At 41.1% G+C, this 12,841-nt stretch overlaps 1 protein-coding gene and 1 long non-coding RNA gene across 6 annotated transcripts in view; both read right to left on the reverse strand.

Annotated features, from left to right (window-relative positions):
- The window catches only part of BABAM2 (BRISC and BRCA1 A complex member 2), a 438,330-nt gene that overhangs the window by 150,368 nt on the left and 275,121 nt on the right, over positions 1-12,841 (reverse strand). The gene's annotated exons all lie outside the window — the stretch shown is intronic.
- LOC133256455 (uncharacterized) overlaps positions 4,263-12,841 on the reverse strand; it is a 45,075-nt gene continuing 36,496 nt past the window's right edge. The window contains exon 2 of the long non-coding RNA XR_009739217.1: positions 4,263-12,802. This is a non-coding gene — a long non-coding RNA (uncharacterized LOC133256455). The remainder of the gene's footprint in view (positions 12,803-12,841) is intronic.

The following is a 12,841-nucleotide window of genomic DNA, read 5'->3' on the forward strand; positions in this document are numbered from 1 at the left end:
ACACATTCATCATCTCTCAAAGTTTCCTCCTGCATTTGTAATCTCTCCCTCCTGTAAGTACATCACTCCTATCCCCAGGCAACCACTGATTAGCTTTGTCACTGTTGACTTGTTTGTGTTCTCCACATCTTTATATAAATGTGATCATACAGTATGTATTCTTCTTTATCTAGTTTTTTTCCCCACCCAGAATGGCTGGATGTTTCAACAGTACATTCATTTTTTAACTGCTGAGTAATATTCCATTGTATAGACATACCACAATATATATTTATCCAACCACCCGCTGGATGGACACTTGAATTGTTTCCACCTATTAGCTACTGAAAATAAAGCTGCTATGAAAATTCATGTGCAAATATTTCTGTGGACATATGCTTTTGTTTCTTTTGCTAAGTACTGAGAGTAGAATGAGTGGGTCATTTGACAGGTGTATGCTTTACTTTGTAAGAAACTGCCAAACTGCTTTGCAAAGTAGATATATTATTTTATATTCCCATGAAAGTTCCAATTTCTCTATATCTTGCTAACACTTGGTTTGGCTGGTATTTGTAATTTCAGCAGTTAAAGGGGATATATAGTGTTATTTCATTGTGGTTTTAATTCATCTTTCCCTAAAGGCTGTGTATGTGCTCAAATATTTTTTTTGCCTATATTTTATTGAGCTGTTTGTCTTCTTCTTTTTAAATTCTAACAGTTCTTTGTATATGTTGACAAAGTTCTTTGTCAGATACATGTTTTGAAAATATTTTCTCTCTAGCCTATTGGCTTGCCATTTTGTTTTAGTAATAGTGCCTTTGAAGAGCTAACATTATTATTTTGATGAAGTCCAACTTATTAATATTTTTTTCTTTTTGTGTACCATCCTTAAGAAATCTCTTCCAAACCCAAAGTTACTAAGATTTTTTTTTGCCTACGTTTTCTTTTAAATATTCTAGTTTTAGCTCCTTCACGTAGGTCTAAAATCCACTTTGAGTTAATTCTGTATTTGATATGGGGAAAGGACTGAGGTTCATCATTTTGCTTATGGCTCCAATTGTTCCAGCATCATTTGTTGAATGATTATCCTTTCCCTGTTGAGTCACCTTGGCACCTCTGTCAAAAATCAAATTGTTCATGTATATGTAGATCTAGTTCTGGACTCAGTACTCTGTTGCATTTATCTACTTTTATCTCTTTATATCAGGATCACTCTGCCTTGATAATTATAACATTATAGTCAGTATTGAAATCAGGTAGTGTAAGTCTTTCTTCCAACTATGCTCTTTTAAAAATTGTTATGACTACTCTTGGTCCTTTGCATTTAAATATATATTTTAGGGTCAGGATGTCAATTCCTGTGAAAAAAAGTCTGCTGACATTTTTGCTTGAGATTGCCTTGAATCTTAAAGACCAATTTGGGTAAGAACTGACATCTTAATACTGAACCTTATGACCCATGGATAATATATTTTTCACTTACTTATGTCTTCTTTAACTTCTCCTTTATAGTTTTCAGCATCTAGATTTTTTAACCTTTTTTGTTGTTAAATTTATCCCTGAGTACTTCCTATTTTTGATACTACTGTAGATGGTATGTAACAAAAACAGCTCCTTTTCAAAGAAAAGATTTTTTCCTTTTTTTGTTCTGTTCTGCCTATCTCCAATCTTCTGTCCTTCTGTACAACCGATATTTTCTGTGCAATCCATGTACCAGGATCTGAAGACTCTGGCCCATGCTGATCTCTTCCCTTTTGCTCTCACTGCCTATAATATGCAAACAGTATATTTATTCTAACTGCATCACACAACATTGTTATGTTTGTTGTTGTATTCTTTAATTGTTTCTTGTATATGCCTTATCTGCCCAATTAAATTGCAAACCCCTTGGGAGTAAAACTATAATTTATACTTAATTATAAATCTACAATGCTTAGAATATTGATAGGCAAATAGGAAATAAATCTTTTTTTTTTTTTTAGTGAAGGCACTCATAAATTCAGCAAACAAAACCTGTCTAAAACTCTAGCCTGTATTCAGTACTACCTTACAGTTAAGCAGATAAAAAACCAAATATTAAATATGTGTTTCTTATATTCAACCACAGCCTGGACACTAAGGGGTTCAAGGAACTGTAGATTTGTTTTTTTGTCCTTCGGGAGCTCACTAGGAAAGAAAGCACTTGAAGAGACCATCCCGCTACATACCTAGATGGCAGTTCTAAAAGGGCCTCAGGGCCTGTTGTCAGGGGAAGCCTAGCTGCATGGAGGCTTCTGTCCACTTTCCATTTCAGTCTCTGGTATGTACAGTTTAGACAAATAGCTGTTAGCATCTGATTGAGTCTGTTTACAATACAGAGGCAGTTGTTTGTTTACAAGACACAGGCCAAACTCTACCCTTCAATATCCAGGAATTTATTTCAGTGTTTTTGGGCCCACTACTGAACTCCAGTTTCTGGCCCTAACTATTTCTCAGCAGAATTTAAGGTTGTAACCAACTTGTTTTCAAGCCCTTGAACTCTAGGGTCCCCCAATCCACATAATAAATCAGTTTCCAACTTATTTGCCACAAAGAATGGGGGACAGTTTAAGGAAGTCATCAACGGTGTTTTTTAAGTGGCAAGCCAGTTGAATGGCTGGGATGCTGGGCCACTGTCACACAGGGGAATGTGGAAGTAGGATGAAGAAAGTGATAAGACGCCCAGAAAGGACAGTATGAAAATGTGGTGGTAGGCTAAGGTAGGAATTCACCACGGATTTGCAGATATGACAGAAATGAGTCTGCCTGCAATGTGAGAGACCCGGGTTTGATCCCTCGATCTGGAAGATCCCCTGGAGAAGGAAATGGCACCCTACTCCGGTATGCTTGCCTGGAGAACACCATGCATGGAGGAGCCTGGTGGACTATAGTCCATGGGGTCGCAATGAGTCAGACACAACTGAGCGACTAACACATTTTTAAACTGTCACATTTAAAAATAAAGATGTATTTAAAAGGGTCAGAAATACTTTAAGTATTTAAGATAAATACTGAAAAGAAAAGAAAGGTGGTGGTTCCGGTACTTTGCCTTACTTTCTAGGTAGTCTGTCCCACTCTCTTTAAGAGCATCTGGAAAGGCCTCATGCCCCGACCCCTGCACTGGGGTCACTTGTGGACCAATACACACTGAGACAAGAATCTCAGGCAGAAGACTGGAACTTGAGACCTGATATGTTTTCAGTATAACTTGAGTTTAATATTACAGGAGTCTAAGCCAGTTCCAAAACTGTGCCCAGTGCTGTTTCTGGCAGGTGTGTGTTCTGGATCATCCATGAGTTATTTACAATTGCTTGACATGTAAGCACGACAGATTTTAAAGATCAAAACACAGGTGTGTATCAGTGTTGCACAATCCTGCGGTAAGGGCAGAACATGAGATCATTCTACCTAGAAACAACCCAAACACAAACACCCACCTGGGGTTCAGGTGTATGGCTCTGTCTGCAGGCAGATAAATTTATCTCTGGAGTTTTGTTCTAACATAACTGTGTTCTGATAAGAAATGAGGTTTTGAAGCATTTATACTACTCTAAAGTGGGTGGGTCTTCTCAGCTGACAAGCATCTTCTACACCTGCCTTTATGTTCTTTTTAATCTATTCCAAGATCCATTTCTCAACATAAATGGGTTACAGACACCCATAATTTAAACAGCCTTACTTATTTTCAGTCTCAATAAACATAAGACAAGAGTACAAAGGTTTCAGGACAGTAAAGGCAGAAATATTTTCCATCTCATTATGAACCAAGAAAGAAAATTATCAAGATGACATCTTAAGAAAATAAGTGACTTAATTAAAACCACCTCATGAAGTAGTGTGTGGATGCCATCCAATGATGCATTTAATATTAAATGTGTCCTGTATGGAAAGGCAGTGCACAGTAACTGTTTCATGAATTGTAAAACTACTTAGAGAGAAAGAGAGAGAGAATTGAATAGAAGGCAGGGCAGATAATCTTTTTAAGTCATAGTCCTGAAACTTTGGTTAAGCTTCACAGAAAGCCTGGAATTTATTTCACTTACAAAAGAAAGCTAACAACAGGAAAGGAGTTGGAGACCCAACTAAGCAAGTGCACACTTATCTCCTGTGTCCAAACGCAAACTTTCAACAGACTAGGAGTTAAGTTTTGTATGAATAAGAGCACAGAGGGAAGCGTTATATATGTATCTCTGTGATCAAATAACTACTTTTTGGCTCTCTGATATGAAGATTTTTCCAAGGGAAATAAGTCCCTTCTTTAAAAAAAAAAAAAAAGGAAAAAGAAAAAACACACACAAACATCAACAGGAGACGCATTTTGTACACCACCACCATTTGGTTAACAGATGTTGGCGTCTGCTCTCAGCTTTCACAAACAGATCAGTGCACTTGATTTTTGTGCAGCATCTTCTCTCCAAAAGAGATGTGAAAAGCTGTGTGGCTGGTTTGACAGTGTGTCTATGGAATCTGCCTAAGAATGATAAGGGGGCGAACACCTGGCAGGCTCATTTAGATGCTGTCTGCACTGGTGACTGGCTCCATGACAAGGTGGCTGCTGAGCTGCAGAAATGCCATCTCTTCTAAAGTGAGCCCAGGCACTGCCATGTGCCACACTGTGTTGCTGTGGCTTGCTTACTTCATGCCTCGTTATTATACAACCTTCAGTTACATTCAGGGGAGAAGTATATTTTGGTAAATTGTATTGTGTGATTGTGTACTGAAGTGTAATTAGTGTAAGAAGTGTATTGTGTGATTCAAAGGGATGTTTTGGATTAACGGGAGCCATATATGACCTATTGAAAAAAACAACAACTCACTTTTGGAACCCAAAGAACCAGGATCTAGTCCTTACTTTCTTGCTGACAATCTCCACCTCCCCAAGGCAGTCAGGTAAATCTTCTGGATCTCAGTGTCCCAGGCTGTAAAGTAAGTTGAGCACTTGGACTAGAAATGCATTTCTCAAACTTTTCAGGCATGAGGGGCATTTTAACACATCAAAATCTCTCTCAGCCTAATCAAATGGCAGCAGTTATACTTCAAGAATCTGTGCAATTAGAAAGCAGTTACACTTCAAAAATCTGTGCAATAAATAATGATAAAAAGAAACTCTCAATACAGTGACAGTTGAAAATAAAATTCCAATTTACTAATCACAGCAGAGTCTGCATTGATTTTTAAAGGAATGGTATACAGATGTTGGACATTATTTATTTAGTCTACAAACAACAGTGAGTGTTCATATGAGTTTGTCGTCTCTGCAATAATTTCACAGCAGATACACCCACCCCAACTTGGGTCCTCTGTTTAAAGGCTAAGAACCCGGAACTACAACACAAACACTCCAAATCCTTTCTGACACTGACTCTCCACAGTTCTGCTTTCTTTAGATGGTTGTTAGGATTGTTTACACATGAGTGACAATTCTTTGGAAATACACTTTTAATTCTGCCTCCTCAACCAGCCAGCCAACCAATCAACCAACCAAACAATCAAATATGCCAAATACACAAGTTAGTCAAGTCGCTCAGTCGTGTCTGACTCTTTGCGACCCCATGAACTGTAGCCCATCAGGCTCCTCCATCCATAGGATTCTCCAGGCAAGAATACTGGAGTGGGTTGCCATTTCCTTCTCCAGGGGATCTTCCTGACCCAGGGATTGAACCCAGGTCTCCCACATTGCAGGCAGACGCTTTAACCTCTGAGCCACCAGGGAAAACCAAATACACAAACAACCCAAATAAAAAAGTGGGCCAAAGGCCTTAACTGACACCACACCAAAGAAGATAAGCAGATGGAAGATAAGCATCTTCCATGAAGATGTTCCATGTCTCATGTCATCAGGGAAAAAGACACCTCTACACACCTATTAGAATGCCCCAATATAAGAACATCAACAACATCAAATGCTAGTGAAGCAAGCAGAGCGACGGAAACTCTCATTCATTGCTGGCAGGAATGCAAAATGGCACAGCCACGTTGGGAGAGGCAGTTTGGCAGTTTCTTTAAACACCAAAAAAAAAAAAGTTTTTGTTTAAAAAAACAAACAAACAAAAGCAATTGTGTGCCTTTCAGTTCAGTTCAGTTCAGTCGCTCAGTCATGTCCAACTCTTTGCGACCCCATGAACCGCAGCACGCCAGGCCTCCCTGTCCATCACCAACTCCCGGAGTTCAACCAAACTCATGTCCATCAAGTCAGTGATGCCATCCAGCCATCTTATCCTCTGTTGTCCCCTTCTCCTCCTGCCTGCAAGCCCTCCCAGCATCAGGGTCTTTTCCAATGAGTCAACTCTTCGCATCAGGTGGCCAAAGTATTGGAGTTTCAGCTTCAACATCAGTCCTTCCAATGAACACCCAGGACTGATCTCCTTTAGGATGGACTGCTTGGATCTCCTTGCAGTCCAAGGGACTCTCAAGAGTCTTCTCCAACACCACAGTTCAAAAGCACCAATTCTTCAGCGCTCAGCTTTCTTCACAGTCCAACTCTCACATCCATACATGACCACTGGAAAAACCATAGCCTTGACTAGACGGACCTTTGTTGGCAAAGTAATGTCTCTGCTTTTCAATATGCTATCTAGGTTGGTACATTTACCCAAAAAAGTTGAAAACTTGCGTGTGTGTTAGTTGCTCAGTCGTGTCTGACTCTGCGACCCCATGGACTGTAGCCCACCAGGCTCCTCTGTCCATGGGATTCTCCAGGCCAAGAATATTGGAGTGGGTTGCCATTTCCTTCTTCAAGGCATCTCCCTGACCCAGGGATCGAACCTGGGTCTCCTGCATTGCAGGCAGACGCTTTACTGTCTGAGCTACTAGCTGCTGCTGAAAACTTAGATCTACACCAAAATCTACACGTGGATGTTTACAGCAAATTTATTCATATGCCAAAACTTGGAAGCAACCAAGATGTCCTTCAGTAGATGAACGGATAAATGAAACTGTGGTACATCCAGACAATAGAATATTATTCAGCACTAAAAATAAATGATCATGCCATAATAAGACACAAAGGAACCTTAAACACACATTACTAACTGAACAGATTAATTACTATTAATGGTCAAAAAGAGAACTCAAAGCCATGCATTTATGCCCTTGTCCTCAGACTATATAAAACGTACATCAGTTCAGTTCTGTTCAGTCACTCAGTCGTGTCCGACTCTGTGACCCCACGAACCGCAGCACGCCAGGCCTCCCTGTCCGTCACCAACTCCCAGAGTCCACCCAAACCCATGTCCATCGAGTCGGTGATGCCATCCAAGCATCTCATCCTCTGTTATCCCCTTCTCCTCCTGCCCTCAATCTTTCCCAGCATTAGGGTCTTTTCAAATGACTCAGCTCTCCGCATCAGGCGGTCAAAGTATTGGAGTTTCAGCTTCACCATCAGTCCCTCCAGTGAATACCCAGGACTGATTTCCTTTAGGATGGACTGGTTGGATCTCCTTGAAGTCCAAGGGACTCTCAAGAGTCTTCTCCAACACCACAGTTCAAAAGTATCAATTCTTGGGCACTCAGCTTTCTTTATAGTCCAACTCTCACAACCATACATGACTACTGGAAAAACCATAGCCTGGACTAGACGGACCTTTGTTGGCAAAGTAATGTCTCTGCTTTTTAATATGCTGTCTAGGTTGGTCATAAGTTTCCTTCCAAGGAGCAAGCATCTTTTAATTTCATGGCTGCAATCAGCATCCGCAGTGGGTTACTTCAAATTGTACAAATAACATTAAAAAGCAAAATCCTAAGAAAACTAACATCTTTTAAGACAGTTATCCCATGAACTGTATTGGGCAAAATATTTAACAAAATTTACCATCAAAATATTATTACTTATATACAGCCTAAATCTTTGCTGCTGCAAATTTGTCTCCTTCTCTGTAACTGACTTTTACTGATTATGCATCATCACATCATCAGTAATTTTTGTGTATTTCTCCTCATATAAGCGAATTAAAAAATAATAAGGCACAGAACTTTAAAGTAGTATCTTGAATTTAGGACTTTTCTTGACTGAATCAGGCCAGACCAATTTAACAGTAAAGTGTAATGTTAGATCCTGGCTCTATTACACAGTATGGCTATCTAATTAAAAGGGATTCCTGGAATAAAGGGGCTTCTCTGGTGGCTCAGATGGTAATGCGTCTGCCTGGAATAAAAGAAAATCCCAGGGTCTAAGAAAAATGAAAGAAAGAAAGGAAACTCCTGGCATAGAGACAAACACTGGGATGTGCAAATTATGGTCCAAATTATGGTTCATGGACTAAATGCAGCCCGCTGCCTAGCTTTGTAAAGTTTTATTGAACACAGCCTTGTTCCTTACTTTATACATTGTCTATGTTCCTTTTTTGATACATTGGCACAGCTGAATTGTTGGCCCACAAAGCATAAACTCTTGACTATATGGCCCTTTCCAGAAAAAATCTGCTGACCTCTGACTTAGACTTTCACCTTTGCCCTGGGCTGGTTCATTCTAGAGCTCCAGCACTCAGATTAGGTGTTCTCTCCTCTATCTGCACTTATCCACAGTGCTTTTGATTTCAGTAAATGGCTATTTAATTTCTCAAATTAAACCAATAAAAACCCACCAACCAAACAAAAACCCTGAAATTACCCCTAATTCCAATAATTCCACTCTCAGTCCACATCCAGTCTACCAGCGAATCCTCAACTGCCTCAATATATTCAGAAACCTGCCACTCACCATCACTTGTGCTGCTATCACTCAAAGCTACCATCGTCTCTCCCATGGATTCTTGCAGGAGCCTCTTAATTGGTCTCCTGGCTCCTACCCTGATCCCCTTCATCCATTCACATGACAGCAGTCAGAGTGATCTGGATAAAATGACAGAGCACATCATTCATCTTCCCCACTGCCCGGCTGTGCCCTGGCCTCCCTGGAATCCTGGCTGATCCTGGATCACTCTCAGCAGCCTCCCATCTCAGGCCTTCATGCTTGCTGACTCTTCTCCCCACAGTGCTTCTCACCCAGATCTATGCATGGCTCACTCCTACACTTCCTTCTGCTCAAATGCTGCTTTCTCAGGGAGGCATTCCCTGACCACCCCATCCAAAACGGCAACTTCATCTCTCACCCTTACCCATATCCACACACCCTGCCCCTTTTCTCAGCTTTATTTTTCTGAATATTTCTTGTTTACTTTATTGTCTGTCTCTGCCAGCTACAGTGTGCTCTCCATGAGGACAGGAACTTCATCTGTTCCGCTCACTGCTGTATCCCCAAGTGTCTAGAACACTGCCAGTAAATGTAGAATAAATATTTGTTTAATGAGTGAATGAATGGGCAAATAGGCCATCCCAAGGGTTTACAACACAGTCGTATGCAAAACTATACTTCTGATTTCTATTATGAAGACTAATGGGAAAATTAAAACTTCTTAGTGAAACGTATTTCACAAATAAATTGGCTAGAAAGTACCATTCTACTCTAAAGCAAGGGACTGTCATTGTTTAGTAGCCATTCATGTGTGACTCTTTGCAGCCGCACAGACTGCAGCGCGCCAGGCTTCCCTGCTCTTCACTGTCTCCCAGATTTTGCTCAAACTCATGTTCATTGAGTCGGTCATGTCATTCAACCATCCCATTCTCTGTTGCCCCATTCTCCTCCTGCTCTCAATCTTTCTTAGCATCAGGGTCTTTTCTAATAAGTCTGCTCTTAGTCTCAGTGGGCCAAAGTATTAGAGCTTCAGCTTCAGCATCAGTCTTTTCAATGAATATTCAGAGTTGATTTCCTTTAGGATTGACTGGTTTGATCTCCCTGCATTCCTAGCTGCTTTTAATGACTTCAAGCAAGGTATTCTGCCCCTTAATAATTTTTTTTTACTCAAATTCCTATATACTAAAGGAGTTTATGGTTAATCTTTTTCTTCATTCTCCTAATTCTTTAAACTTTGTAAATTCAACTTCTCAATCTCATCTTTATTTTTCGTTTTCTCCTGGATTATATCCAAGGCTTGCAAACCCAAAGGTCATGTATCAACCTGTACCACGGAATGCTTTAAGCTGCCAGAAATTTTCATTGGCAATACAGAACTGTCATTGATTTCTTGGCAGTACATTGTCAAGTGATGCATTGATAAATCAAACAGAAATGACATCATGTTAATCCAACAACTAGATTTGACTGAGTTAAAAATCTAAAAACAGCAAGGAAAGATTAGGGACGCTGTGATCCTGGCATGAAATCAGTCTGCACGCATTAAAGCCACACTCAGTGTGATCCAAAGCCTTGCCCCTGTTGCACTCTACAATCTGGGAGCCAGATCACTGGAGCTGGCTTGGGTCACCGTAGCTGCTTTTAATGACTTAAAGCACATCCTCCTGCTGCTCTGAATCCTAGGACACCCCAGATAACTAACAATAACAAAAACCCTTCTTATGCCTTCCTGGGCCTGTGTGGACTTGAGGGATATGGGCACCCCACCTGGTCCTTGCCTGAAGTCTTATGAGGCCTAGAGGCTTGAGTTCAAGCTGTGAATTGTATGCACCAAAGTGGGGAAAGTAAAGTAAAGTGAAGTAGCTCAGTCATGTCCGACTCTTTGCGACCCCATGGACTGTAGCCTACCAGGCTCCTCCGTCCATGGGATTTTCCAAGCAAGAGAACTGGAGTGGGTTGCCATTTGTATGCACCAAAGTGGGGAAAGTAAAGAGTCACTTATTTATGTATTATCAGTCAGCTTTTGCTCAATTAGGGTCTTGTCAAAAGCAGATGCTAACCTGTGCCAGGGCACCCCACCCACCAAGGCTTCCTTAGGTGACGACTGAAGGTTTGTGCTCTCCTCAAAGTCATGTGCTGAACATCTAACTCTCAGTGTGATGGTATCTGGAGATGGAGCCTTTGGGAGGTAATTAGATGAGAAGAAGTCATGGTACAGCCCTGGACCAACGCAATCAACACACTTAGAAGAAGAGACCAGAGGGCTTGCTCTATGTGCCTTGTGAGGAAGGCAGTGAAAAGGCAGCTGTCTGCAGACCAGAAATAGAGCCCTTACCAGAAACTGAGCAGACTGGCACCTTGAACCTGGACTTCCAGTCTCCAGAACTGTGAGAAATAAAACTCTGTTGTTTAAGGCACCCAGTCTATGGTGTTTTGTCATGGCAGCCTGAGCTGACTAATACATGAGGTTTTAGATCTTAAAAGTTGCATTAAATTGCCAAGTCTCTGAAAGCATATTTGTAATGCTTGTTGACAACATTCTAAATTTGATTTCTGCTATTCACTACAGGAGAATATAGGAATACTTTTGCCCATCCTCATCTCCCTGTCTCTCCCTCCCTCCCTCTTACACACACACACACACACACACACACACACACACACACACACACTACTCTGAAAGCAGCCACATCATGCTGAGACAAGTCTTCTTTACAGGGAACCATAAGCTGATGGAAAGAACAATTTCAGAATGTCCCAGTGAAAAAAAGACATGTCAAGGCAGGGTCCCAGAGCCCTGGCCCCCACCCCCTCAGTGCTCTTCTTATCCAAGGCAGAGAGAAGCAGGACAGGGAAGCAAATGCACAGAAGGTGGGCTGGGGCTAATGCAGGCTAGGGCTAAACACAGAGGCATGAAACGCACAGCTGCATCGTCCCTGTTCTGCAACCATTCAGAGGAGCTCCTCCAAACTCGCACACGAATCTGTTCTTGGCTTTTTGATGAGAAAAATTAACACAATGAATGTCCAAGTTAGGAACAGGGAGATAAACCCATGCATAGTATCGTAGATGTTGTTCTTCAAAGCCCTGAACAAACACACTTACCTGATCCTGCTATCAGATGCCAGAAAAAAAGGACTGGTCAATTCTACTAAGGATGGTGTGCCGGACAATGTAAACACACACATGCACCCCTCGCAAGAAAAGAAAGCACAGCAGAGGTAGGGAGCCTCTAGTACAGCTGCATTTCCTGAGTACCTCTGACTTTATTGTTCCCTTTTGATCACATCCCTGAACTAAACTCTAAAGAACATACAACATGTTAAGAAAGTCTTTTGTTCTAAAATTTACACACAAAGAAATCAAGTAGCCGTTGAAGGAAGACACATTAATTTTTAAATCTGAGGAAAATAAGGTCCCAATCTACAAACTTTGACATGTCTCCTACAAATCACTAAACATTTCAAGTGCTATACCTATCCTAGAAGAGTCAGTCCTAGTGTCAATGACATGATTTATTCATTAATATGGAATTAGGGCTAATTCCATATCCCTGGCTTCAAGGTGCCAGATAGCTCAGTTGGTAAAGAATCCGCCTGCAATACAGGAGACCCTGACTCAATTCCTGGGTCTGGAAGATCCTCTGGAGAAGGGATAGGCTACCCACTCTAGTATTTTTGGGCTTCCCTTGTGGCTCAGCTGGTAAAGAATCCATCTGCAATGCAGGAGAACTGGGTTTGATCCTGGGTTGGGAGGATCCCCTGGAGAAGGGAAAGGCTACCCACTCCAGTATTCTGGCCTGGAGAATTCCATGGACGGTATAGTCCCATAGGATCACATAAGAGTTGGACACAACTGAGCAACTTTCACTTTCAATATGGAATTAAGAGGTGCCTCCAACAAGGGATAAATGAAATTCTCAGCCACAGTAGTCCAATTAACAATGAGCACAGGGCACAAAACATGAAGAACAATTAAAGGACAATGAGATTCCCCTTCCTTTGCCTTCAGTTGCTATCAATAAGAAAATACCAACTGTGGGGGTTGGGGGGAAAGCCTTTATTTTGGGAAGATCCATTAGAAAGGAAAACATGAATGGACTGTCTTATTTCTTGACTCCTTAACCAGAGGGCACTCCCAACCATTAAATGAATGATCTCTCTCCATAGCAAC

Source organism: Bos javanicus, chromosome 11 (assembly GCF_032452875.1).
Source record: "Bos javanicus breed banteng chromosome 11, ARS-OSU_banteng_1.0, whole genome shotgun sequence".
Lineage (NCBI taxonomy): Eukaryota > Metazoa > Chordata > Mammalia > Artiodactyla > Bovidae > Bos > Bos javanicus.